This window comes from Triturus cristatus, chromosome 2_2 (genome assembly GCF_964204655.1).
Source record: "Triturus cristatus chromosome 2_2, aTriCri1.1, whole genome shotgun sequence".
NCBI lineage: Eukaryota > Metazoa > Chordata > Amphibia > Caudata > Salamandridae > Triturus > Triturus cristatus.
Genome location: NC_140582.1, coordinates 536,534,452 through 536,547,056, shown reverse-complemented (window position 1 = coordinate 536,547,056; position 12,605 = coordinate 536,534,452). Strand labels below are relative to the sequence as shown.

At 42.3% G+C, this 12,605-nt stretch overlaps 1 protein-coding gene across 1 annotated transcript in view; it reads left to right on the top strand.

The window, feature by feature from the left end:
* The first annotated feature begins 29 nt into the window (after window positions 1-29).
* FBXW7 (F-box and WD repeat domain containing 7) overlaps window positions 30-12,605 on the top strand; it is an 806,951-nt gene continuing 794,375 nt past the window's right edge. The window contains exon 1 of the mRNA XM_085641667.1: window positions 30-167. The gene's annotated coding sequence lies outside the window, so the exon portion shown is untranslated. The remainder of the gene's footprint in view (window positions 168-12,605) is intronic.

Sequence of the window (12,605 nt, the reverse complement as noted above, 5' to 3'; positions counted from 1 at the left end):
AGCACCGCACCCCCGGGCATCACCGGGGAGCCCCGCAGGGGGCAGCGGAGGTGGCTCCCCGGGGCCGCGGGAGCTGGATGTAGCGCCACCACCTGCATCCATCTTCTTGGGCAGCGAGGCGCCCGTTTCAGCAATAGATCACTGGGGAGAAGAGACGGCGCTGAGAGGTGAGTGCGGGGACGCTTAGTGTTAGAGCCTAGTAGAGCAGAACTTGCATTAAACTCCCTGAGGAGCACCTTCCACTCCCTTGAAAATGCAGTTGCCAGGAAGGGCCAACCTCAGCTGGGCATCCCTCCTGGTGGGAATCTCCTCTACCATGTGCCCGCCAGCTCCCGCGGCATGCCCTCTACCCACATCGCATGCCTTTCACGTGGATGCTCCCTTTTAGTGCTCAGTGAAGGATGCGGACCCGCCCCTTGCTTTGCCGTCACCCCTCGGGTGGTATGTGTGTGGTGCTCCAGACCACGGCAACCTCTGGGAGTTGTGATGGGGACCCTGGTAGCACTTCCAGGCTGCCAACCAGCCCGCATTGGCTGCCCTGCACCGGATCTTTCTACGGTATGCGGCGCTACACGCAGCTCTTGCAGCCCGTGTCCTGCTTTAACCTTGTCTGTCACACGGATGGATGCTGAAGCTGTCGCCCTGTCTCGTTATCGCGCCCCAAAGCTCAATGCTATTGCGCACCTATCAGAAACATGTCACTTTAGTGCTCGCTCGAATCCCAGCGTCTGAGCATTGTGATTTGGAAGCCCTTGCAGCCTGGGACTGGACGCTGGCTGCCTGGAGCGACAGCACAAGAATACCCGCTGCTTGCCTAGCATCCTCCAGCGCGCCGTACAGCTTACTGCCTTTTCCAGGATATGCAAATGCACACAAGCAGTGAAAGCTGTAACCCCCTGATCTGTTTCAAAACAATACTGTACTGCGTTTATCTATTTGTTTTGGAGTACTCGGTGTATGCACCTATCAACCGGATTGTCGGGTTTTTATGGAAGAATTCCTGGCACTTCTCAAATAGACTGTAGCATCGTCATTGACGTAATACCGGCGCTCTTGAAATAGGGCCGTGTCTGTTTTGTTCGGGTGGTGCCAGGAGTTCTCAGAAGGAAGTTTAACTGGAAGCGCCGATGCAATTCAGCTGCAGTCTAATACAAACAGTGAGACTGCCATATCTTGTTGATGGGGCTGCACTACTTGTACTGACTAAGTACCTATTCTTCACGGTAAGGCAGTGCTAGAACTGAAACAACCGCATACACCAAAGCAAGACTAATATTGCTAATGGCAAAGCCAATACTTTTAAACGTGTAGTACCAGTACAGTTATATTAATAGGGCAAGTAGCAATAGTTCTCTCCATTGCTGTGCATCCTTTAGTTGAATACTATGAACATTAACCAGACCTGTATTATTGTTATCAGGAATGCACTGGCTATTTGCTGCTAGACTGTAATACTTTTAGTGGGACCGTTTCATTAATCCCCAGTAGAACTATAGTTCATTTTACGGGAGAGAGACAGCTTTTCTCAGAGGGACTGTCATACCTGTCAAAAGCTAGTTTTAGCTCTTCACAATTCTACTGCAATGCTTGTAATGAGTGTCAACATTTCTCCACAAGAATACAACTTTAAATTGCGTAGTACAAACACTGGGCAGCTTTGCTGTTTTAAATTTAAAGGAACACTACCTGCACTTGCTGCCAGACTAGAAACATTTAAGGTGGCCAGTACCCATACATCCTAGTTCAATTGCAGTACTTTGAATTGATAGTATGAACTCTTGTCAACAGGACTGCACCACTCAACCAGTTGGAATGTGGTCAATATAATCACACTAGTCTATGGAGAGGTATTCCTTTCAACATGATGGTATAAACACTTCTGTCCGTCCCTGGGGCATATTTTGTTGGACCATATTGGCATTACTTTCAAGGGCAGTAGTACTTTTAATTAATGGCACCAGCTGTAACGCTGGATGTAATCTTTTCTTTGGGAGAGTACCAACACTTGCCATTAGGACAATAATGCTTTTAATGGAACACTGACACTTTTGCTAGCACAATTATATTATCAGTGAGTCAGTACCATCATTTCTTAATCGTTCTGTTATAATCTTAATGAGGCTTCACCAGTGCTTGTCAACACGACTGGTATACTTTTAACCAGGCAGTATCAGCAAAACCGCAAGACATTTTTATTGGGGAAGTATTAGCAATTCCTCAGCAGGATTCTAATAATTCTATGAGACCGTACCAGCACTTCGCTGTCAGACTGTAATACCTTTAAGGGGCTAGCATCTGCTCTTCTCAGCAGGAATGTAATACATTTAATGGGACTGTACCAGCACTTTTGAAGAGGACATCAATACTGTTAATGTGCCAGTACTAGCACTTTCCAGAGTAGTGTAATGCTGTTAAAGAGGTCAGCACTTCTCAGCAAGACTCCCATTCATCTCATCAAACCGTGTCAGCAGGACTGTAATGCTTCTTATGGGACTGTACCAACACTTTTGGGCAGGACACTAATACGTTTTAGGGGTTAGTACTACCACTGCTTAATTAATTATTTACTATGCACAAACAATGCTTGAACTCGGAGCTTCAAGGTGCAAAACTCAGTAACAACTAAGACATGCACATACTTTACAGTTAAAATATAGAAAACAAAAACAAATCCCATAAAGCAATATAAAATTTACAACAGAAAAAGCAAAATAGTAAACACATTTCACAAGAAAAAAATCGACTGCAGTCAAATTAGATACAAACAGCCCTTTACAAGAATACAGAGGCAATACTCTTCACAAAATAATAACAACACTTAGCAGCAGAAATGCAATATGTTTAACAGAGCAAGCACAGAATTTCAAAGCATGAGTGTAATGAGTAGGCTGTGAGCTACTGGTAGCGCTCCAGTTACCTGTCAGTAGCTCTCCTGTGTGCATCCCAGACTTTCTAAATTTGATTTTTTTGCTTGGTTAAATTAACATGTGTATGACGAAATGTGGGGAGAAAAATGGCAGAATTTCCAAAATGTTTTTAAAGGTGATCTTTGAGTCATAAATCATTTGCAGAGACTTTTTACTAATATTATTACTTCTGTGCCAGGTGCACTGCAGCTGTGGCTGACGTATTGCCTATGTATAGGCATTCCAAATTGACAGCCTTTTTTTTTTTTTTTACATTACCGCTGGCAGTCCTCCTGTTGCACTGAGGTGATCACTGCTGGTAATCTTTGGCATGGTGATCACTAATTTAATCTTGTCTGATGTGGTCACTATTGCAACACTTAATATTAGTTGCTTGCTATTATTACACAGAAGGTAGAAGGCCCCTTTTATAATACGTTTAACATGGCAGTGCCTGTACTTCGCATCAGCAGTTTAATACTTAATGATATAGAATATATGACTTCTCAGCAGGGCTAATGCTTTAATAAATAGCACCTGCACTTCCAAGTTGTCATACTTTCAGTGGGGCAGACCCAGCCCTTCTCGTTAGGGCTATACATTTAATGCCCCGTTACTATCACCTTTTCTTAGTTCTTTAGTACTGTTATTGAGGCCTATCATTACTTCTCAGCAGAACTGCAATACTTCCAAGTCAACAGTAAGGACAGCTCTTTATTTCCAGTTCAAAAACGGGCAGTTTCACCATCTCTCATTCTATCTATGGAAAGTCACACTACTCAATTTTCAATTTCTAATAAGCTTTATTCGATTATTAAAAAAAGTCATAAAAGCTACTACTCTTGTACACACACCCCTCCCTTCAACTGTAATTCTGTGGTGCATGTCAGTTACTGTTCAGATATTTCTTGTATTTGATACAGAATGTCCATATAGCCAGTACCAAAAAAAACATACCAGCAACGCACTTCAGTAATGTAAGTAAATAGATAATCAGTAAAGAGGTAATCCCTGTTGTAATCTTGTACTGTGATTGGATGTAACACATCTGTTATATGCATTGTTAACATGTAAGGCACTAGAACAAATGTGTTTCACGGTGACATGCGGCAGGCCCAAGAAGAAGGGTAGTCATATTTTCCATCGCTCACCTAGAAACGTCACTTTGAATTATGATCTGCTACATGTCTTGTAAAATTTATTCCGAAATTTTGCTTTCTTGTAGTACAGATTACATAGAATTTCTTATTTCCTTTTTAAGACTTTGATGTTTTAAGTAAATACTTTTTATATTTCTATATTAGGCCAAAAACAGCCATCGCACCCTTTTGTCCTTCCGAGGTAATATCTGGTTTCCAAGTGACTGAATTCAGTTTGTGATATGTCATTTACATAGAGTTATTATTTTGCCAGCTACCCTATCTTCTATGCTCTTTGGCACATAATCTTCTTTTGAAAGACTGCTGGAGCAATATGTGGCTGGCAAAAATAAAAGGGCATTCATTATCAGAACTATTTATAATAACGTGCTTCTTTCTGCTTGTTGTGGCTTGCAGAGTGCTATTTGTATCATTTTGAGAATAAGCCCTGACTCTGTAACCTACTTGTTCCAATTTTATATCATTACTACTTATTGTGTCCGTGAAAGGGAACCTCGCTTTGAGACATTTGTGGTGTCCCCGAAGTGACTTTCAGTGTTACTGGAGAAAAAATAATACGCAAGATATCTTGGCCTTGTCAATGTATTTATTTTGATATGTTGCATAGCAGTGTGGGCTGCTGTGCAACATGGCTTAAAACTAAAGAAAATGCTCTATGACTCGGCCAGCGTTGACTGCGTCATAATTTTTTTTTTTTAATAAACCAGCTGCGAGGGAGGGGTGGCAAGCCGTAGGATGGAGGTGCGGAGAAGGAAGGGAGCAACAACAGACAGCGGGATGAGGTGAAGCAACATGAAGAGGGCACAGGCAGGGGGTGAGAGCAGCAACAAAAGGAGGGGAGGGGGGAAAGCTCACTTAATCTCCACGTACCTAAAAGAATGAACATGTCCTTGGATAATGTACCTGGTGTTCATGTAAAGTGCTCCAATACCTTCTGGTCGAGTTTGTGCTATATATAACAGCAAAAAGACTAATTACAAAACATAAGCTACACGAGGGTGGGGGAGGAGGGAGGGAACTGCAACACAAGGGTTAGCGGTAGGAGGGCGGGGGAACAGCTAATACAAGGGAGGGGCGGGAGACAGACTGCAGAGAATAGAGGTCCAAAAGTGGGGAAAAAAAGTACCTGCAGGCGTGTGCGGCCAGTGAAAGGACACTGGCCACAGACTGGAAGTTGTACTATGTCCATGCTCCACAGCAGGGATGAAAACGAAGTGCTAGGAGGAAGGAGAAGGAGGCACTGATCAGTGAGAAGCTAGGAAACAAGTGACATGGACGTCAACCATTCATAAGTAACGGATGGGCTCTTAGCTCATTTTTAAGCTTCTTTTTTTGTTAACAATTGATTTCGCTGACAGCGCATGAACGCTGTTCAGGCGGATCCTAAAAAACACAGGTTTTTCCGCAGTTTTACCGAATGCTCGTGTTACTGAAAATGAAGATTTATGGTCTGTTTTGCTGAACTTTGTTTTAAATTCCTTGTTACATGCTGGGCAATCACAGGGATGAATTTTCTTTTCATGGCGTGTCATTGTCTGCCGTAATGGTTCATATGTTTTAGGAGTAGTTGAAATGCCCAGTTTTCAGTTGCTAACATTGTTTGGAAGTAATAGTCCAATGTTTGTCTTCCTTTTCTCTTGTTGTTTCAATAACTCTCTGTTGGCGTTTCGTTTACTCATTTATTTCTCTTCACTAGTTGCTTTATGGGGTGGCGGTGGAGGGGCTTAGAGGATGGGTCGGAGGGCATGGAAGCATGCAGAGGGTGGCTTTGTCACCTGTGAAATTGTCCTGTTCCCTTCCCCCTTTTGTGCCCCACCTTCAAATGATAGGGATTTTGTTCCCATGTAAACTTCACGTTTTACTTACTCTTGAATTCCCGAACTACTTGATTTTTTTCAGGATGTTGTGGTTATTTTTCTCATGCAACATGTTGCTCATAAATAGTGCATACTATGAAAAGAGCTGCCTCTATATATCTATGTGAGATTAGGCTGTAGGTGGATGGTTATAACAGACCATGATTGAGAGCTGTGGAGTCTAGGCTACAAGCAGAGGGAATTTCTCACAGTTCCCATGAGTGAGTCACAAAGGGGTTCACAATATGTGTTCCTTCAATCCTTGGCCTCTCTGCAGAGCACATGTGAAAGTTGTAAATGTGATTCTGTGTGAAATTTGGAAAGGAGGGTACACAACTGTCAAAATATTGACAGGGTAAAAAATAAAAGGTAGTGCTTACATATGAGTGGGTGCATTTGTGTGCGTGTGTGTGTGTGTGTGTGTAGAGAGAGGTGATTGTAAGTAGATATGTGCAGGAGAGAATGAGATGAGGGTACTGTAGAGGAAAAAGATGAGGCACAAGACATACAGAGAGGTTTTCAGAAATGCTTCAGACGAAAAAGGGCATAAGAGTTTGTCTGAGAGTCTACAGAAAAACTAAGCCCAGACTTTCTAATGCTTTGCACTAGGTTTGCATCACAAGTCTTGCAAACCCGGCGCAAAGAGTTTGGGTGGGATTTACTATCCAACGCAAAGCTCGATTTGTGTTCGACTGTTCCTCAAACTAAAACACAATTGTGCTATATTCCACTGTAAGTACAGTACTGGGGCACACTATAACATGCACTGTGTTCTGGCAGATAATATAATTTCTGATATCATATTCGTGTTTTAATTACTGCAATGATTTCACATGCTATAACCTAGGTGATATCCAAGGGTGTAGCTAGTGCATGGAGAAGGGGTGAATTATAGTTAATGTAATGTGGCGAGTGAGGTGACAACACTGTGTATGGAGTTGCGTGAGGGAAATTAATTTAAAAGTGATGTGCAAGTATAAATGTGAGTTATAAGTATGACTTTTAGTAATATGAAAGTGGTGCGTAAATGACAATTTCAAAAGATAAGTTAAAGTTTTTAATGTATCTTTATGTAATTTAAGGTGTGCTTGGCACAACTAAGATAGAAGTAAAGGCGTAAGTGTTGCAGAAACCATTACATTAAGAAATAAGTATAACTTTCAGAATCTCTAATGCTTGTGGAGTTTAATTTGGGTTTGTATACTAAACATAAATAACGTTTTCCTAACTATAACATATATTTAACCTTTGTTTTTTGTAGAACAAAAAAGCACTCACACATATATATCTAGAATAAACACGTACAATCTTCATGATTGTCTGTTGTAGGTAACCTACCATTTCTATCTGTGGCCCCTTGTGCACTCTTCTCCCCCCCACCTAAAATAATTTCTAGGTACGACAGTGCAGTTCACAATCTTCGCAATGAGGGGCCCTACTCTTTAGTCTGTCTGGAAACTACAGTGCTACTTCATCAGCCTGACTGGTCAGGATATGTGGCCACTGACGCCACTTCTAGGCTGTTATTAATCAAGCGAATGGTTATATTTTTATTACTGCATATTTAAACTGGCAATAGAAACATGATGAAAATAATGAGTTTGTTTTTTAAACCAATTTTTTTCTGTATTTCAAGACCGAAGTTTTTTTTTTTGCGAGCTAACTCTGTTATTGGAATGTGGTAGCTACGTATATCTAAGGTTAGACTGTCTGTATTTCGCACTACAAGATAACCCTGTGGGCCATATCGATTTTGAATGTTGGCAGGACTGTACTGCCCATCATCAGTCTTTAGTCTTGAGCAGCTGCATTTGTTTTTATTAATGAAGTAACATCTGTGTATGTGCTGAGGGTGCATGATCAAGACAAACAGTGTGCCACACTGATATTTTTAGGCCTCCACTAGACTGCGCATGCGCTGTTTCGGAGAGATGTGTTGTGTTCTTTCTGTGGGCTTGCAGGCCACCCGTCTCCTACCATTGGTAAACTTCAGCGTCGCTCTCATTTTCTTTGATGCCATTCGTCATGGCATGCAGACATCATGCCCTATTCTTGTGTTTGGCCCTCCTTTAGCACATGGACCACTTACATCTCCTTACACTGCTCCCGATTTGCCGAGCTATTTGTTTTTGTTTTCAAGCACTCCATAGGAGTACTTTTGTTTTCAGGCCATCTCCCTTGCACATCCACACATACCACTAAAATGCATGCATGTGTACATAAACAAATGCATTTTTTAAAAGTTGTTAAAACACGGAAATTGCTTTTAATTTTTTTTGCACAATCTGATGGTGTTGGAGCGTTCGCTCTGTTGTCTGTCTTACCATAGCGCAAACACAAGCCGATTGGATCGCTTTAGTTGCTCACCAGTTACATTACACAATGACACATTCATTTTTGTCGCACATCCTGCTTCAATTAAGGTTTTTTAGGTCTCGCCTAGCGTTGCAGCGCACGCATGCGCTGCTTGCTCGGCGAGATTTATTGTCAACAAGGTGTTTGAGAAGAGGGCTTGAAGCCTCGCCCCTCATTTCCATTGGCTGGCGTCACCGTTTATTCTAAACGGTGGCCTTCCATTGGAAATGAGCTCTTTTGGTTGCCTCCCTTTCGCCTTTTGGGACGGCCCCTCCGGACTGGATGGCTTGGTTTACATCTGTCGTGAAGCACTTTCTTAACTTCACAAGGCGTGTTATATAAACAAGCCGTGATCCAGTCCGGATGGGCCGTCCTAAAAGGAGGCAGGGCTGCAGGCAGGCACAGCGTGCATGCCGCGCATTCACTTTAGCATTCCATTGCGTGGCGACAGCTTGTTAACTGATATATTCATTTTCCGAAATGCCTTGTAGACTTTCGCGTACCCTGTTTGATTCAAGGATGTGGGATAATCGCGCGCGGGTGTCATTTTTAAAGTGTCTCTGTGAACTTAAAGTGGTATTGAAGAATGTGTTTGAAATGAAAAGCATCAAATCAAAATGAGTTATCAATGGAATACTTCACACTATTAGTATGTGATAGAACAACAAATTGGGGTGAAACACCCTCTCTTTATCAACATGTAATAGGATATTCGGGATGGGCTTGTGTGCATGGGGTTCATGCGCCAGGAGTTCTCCTCAGTCTTTTTATGAGCTGTTGGCCATTTCGGTCTATTTGGGAGCTATTGCCATTTCACACGGCCTGTACCACTGAAGGCATGGGAGGAGGTTATTGCAGCAAAGATGGCAGTCTCGCACGACTCCCCTACAGACGGCCCCAACATCCTTCTGCTGGCGGGGCGGGGAGGGCGCAGCTGTGCGGGCTTTGTAGGGGCCATCGAGGGAGCTCCGCAGTCAATCTACGCCGGCGGAGCAACACTGATTATTCACAGCCACCGCCCCTTCCTCCCGCACAGGGCCGCTCTACTGACTCAGTTCCTTAGCCAGGCGCCCACCTCTCTCTCTGTAACCATGATTGGTCTTTTGCCATTTTATGCGCTTCAGTCAGTTCGAATGGTAATAGTTTTCTTTCTGCTGTTTCATGTGAGAATCTTTTCGGTCCAGGGTCTGTTGCCGTATCTGTCAGGCAACTGCAGAGCTGCGTGCACTGAAGGCAACACAATGCAGCAACCCCATCCAGATGGCTTCAGCAGGGGGGCGTCTGTGCACGTTCCCCCAGGGAGGGGTGTGTTCACACATATGTATTAATACCAAGGGCATGCTTGCTATGCAAAAATAAATGGCCGTATAGCTGGAGGAGTACGTGTTTGTGTGTAACCACAAGACTGTTAATTAAATGTTTATGGTCCAAGATTTAACAGTGCAACACCGGTTAATTATTCACTTAACCTCGTGCTTTGATTCACGACTGCTCTCATTCGCAGAACAACCTGTTTCCACATAATGTGGATGCAGGGTGGCATCCCCTGTGTGTGCACATCTACACTCTCCTGCTGGTAGCTGGAGGCTTTCTGTTAATGTTATTTAAGTCGCTGAAGAAGGGAAACACTGTTCTTTGGGTTTATTTTGGCGTTGTCTGGCAATGTGCAGTACAAGCAATGGTAAAATGCACTCTCTCCGTTCAGCACCACACTGCTGTATGCAGTAGGCGCACTGCATACAGCAGTGCGCCTACTGTGTGCATTGCTCGAGATGTTTGCCACAGATGTTTTGCTCAGATAAGTAGCTGTGCTGTGTGTGTTGGTCTGTGGTGTCTGTTTACCTTCAGGAGCACCAGTGTGTATCTATTTTGTGAGAATGTGTGTGTTGGAAGTGCAGGCATCCATAGAAAAGAAAACACGGACCAGGAGGATGAAGTAGGACGTGAAGTTTAATACACGTATGTATGCAATCCGTTCAAGTCAGGAATAACGTTACAACCACAAAGAGCTCATTCCCAACCTTCCACCATTTTTTGAAGCTAAACATTCTTCCCCACGACACGAGTCAGTCACGAGCTGGAACACAGAACTCCGCTCGTGACTGCTCATGACAACAACCACGTTCCCAACACACCTTCCCCCCCCCTTAAAAAAAACAATGTAACAAAAGTAAATAAAAATAACATCTTGACTAATACCTTAAAATAATTTACAAGATTAATTCATGACAAAATCCTTGTACTTAGCAGGAAGGCGATGAGTGCGCCCAATCCTTGAATTATCAGAAACACCACTGGGAGGAGATAAATCCTCACGGTCATTGTTATGCCCCAAATCCAAAAATACATTACTGGTGTGATCTTCTTGATGAGTAGTAACACCCTTAAACAAAGAAACTCTGTTTAAATTCCTGACAGAACCACCATCAATTCTGACAGCGTTCTTAAATGTTTCAATTACTTTCCTTGGACATGACCAAGTTGACAAACCTTTACTTGCACCTTCTTTTTTCTTTATACGAACCAAATCCCCCACCTTGATCACCTGTTTAGTTACCGAGCCCAATTTCTTTTCCATTGCACCTTTCATTTTATTTTTGTATGATTCTACTCTTCGTTGCACCGCTTCATAATCCACTTTAAAAAAATCAATGAACCCCTTTATGTTTTTCTTCATCCACCAAGGAGTCAAATTAGTGCTAGGTTTACGCCGTCTTAAAAGTTCAAAAGGACTGATCAAGGTGACAGAGTTTGGAGAAGTCCTGTATGCTAATAACATGGATTGCAAAGCATTTCGCCAATTCAACCCACCCTTGACAGACAATTGGACAGCCTCTTTAACCACACGATTAAATCTCTCCACTTGACCATTCGCTTCAGGATGGAAAACAGCGATTCTATTGTGAATAATTCCACATTTAACAAGAAAATCTTCCGTTTCCTTGCTAATAAATTGTGGTCCGTTGTCAGGTACAATTTCTTGAGGAATGGCTTCCCTACAAAAGACTTCATCTAAGAATTCAATAACACTCTGACAAGTGACTTCCTTTACCATCTTAACTTCAGGCCATTTGGAATAGTAATCAATAAGTTCTATTCCAAACGCTTCGTGTTTAGGTAAAATATTGAAAGGGCCAATGATATCTAACCCAAGTTTACACCAAGGACCAAACGGAAACTCTACAGGATGGGGTTCCGGACGTAGAGCAACAGCAGACTTGTCACTGTTGGAACAATGAACACATGAACGTACAAAATGCTCAACTGATACGTCAATGCTTGGCCACCAAAAAGATTCCTTGACACGTCTCCTGGTAAATGAAATCCCTAAGTGTCCTTCATGAGCAATTTCAAGAATAGTATTCCTAAGAGAAAAAAGAGGAATAATCTTGTCACCCCTTAACCTTAGAGAAACCCATCATATCTCCAGATAACTTCCTCTGTTCTGGCCAACCTTGAAGCAAATACTTCTTGACATTAATTAACTCTGTGTCCTTTTCCATTTCTAGCAACCAAAAATTTTCTTGCAAACCAGCTTGTTTACCAAATACTAAATTAATATCACCCATGGTAAAAGCTACTTCACAATCATCATCTTCAATTTTGTCTGGGAATGCCATAGGTGAAACTAATCTAGACATGCAATCAGCATGTACATTAACTTTGCCTTGGACATATTCAACTTGAAATTGGAAAGACTGCAATCTCGAAGCAAGTCTTGCAAGACGTGCGGACATGGTACGTCCACCACCTGGTGCCATTAAATACACAAGAGGTTTATGATCAGTTTTAATGGTAAATTTAGTACCCCACAAAAAGGTTCTAAAATGTTCAGCTCTCCAAACACAAGCTAACAGCTCCCTCTCTATAACTGAGTAATGTTTCTCTGCATCTCTCAAAGCTCTCGAAGCATATGCCACAATCCGCTCTTTACCATTGTCTCTTTGTAAGAGAACACCACCTAACCCGGTACTGCTAGCATCCACCATGATAATGCATTGTTTACCACACATAAAAGGTTTAAGACATGGAGCCTTTACTATGAAATCCTTTAAATCTTGAAATGCCTTAGACATGTCTGTGGTCCAAATAAATTTTGCATTTTTCTTTAATAAACATCTAAAAGGATCCACTTTAGAGGCAAAATTTGGTATGAATTTAGCGTAAAACTCAATAAGACCTAAAAAGGCTACAAGTTGTTCTTTGGAGATAGGTGTGGGAGCATTTATAATACTTTCAATATGATTTCGTTTAGGTTTGATCCCATTTCCACTAATTGTGTGTCCTAAATATACTATTTCCTTTTCCTTGATTTTACATTTATCAAG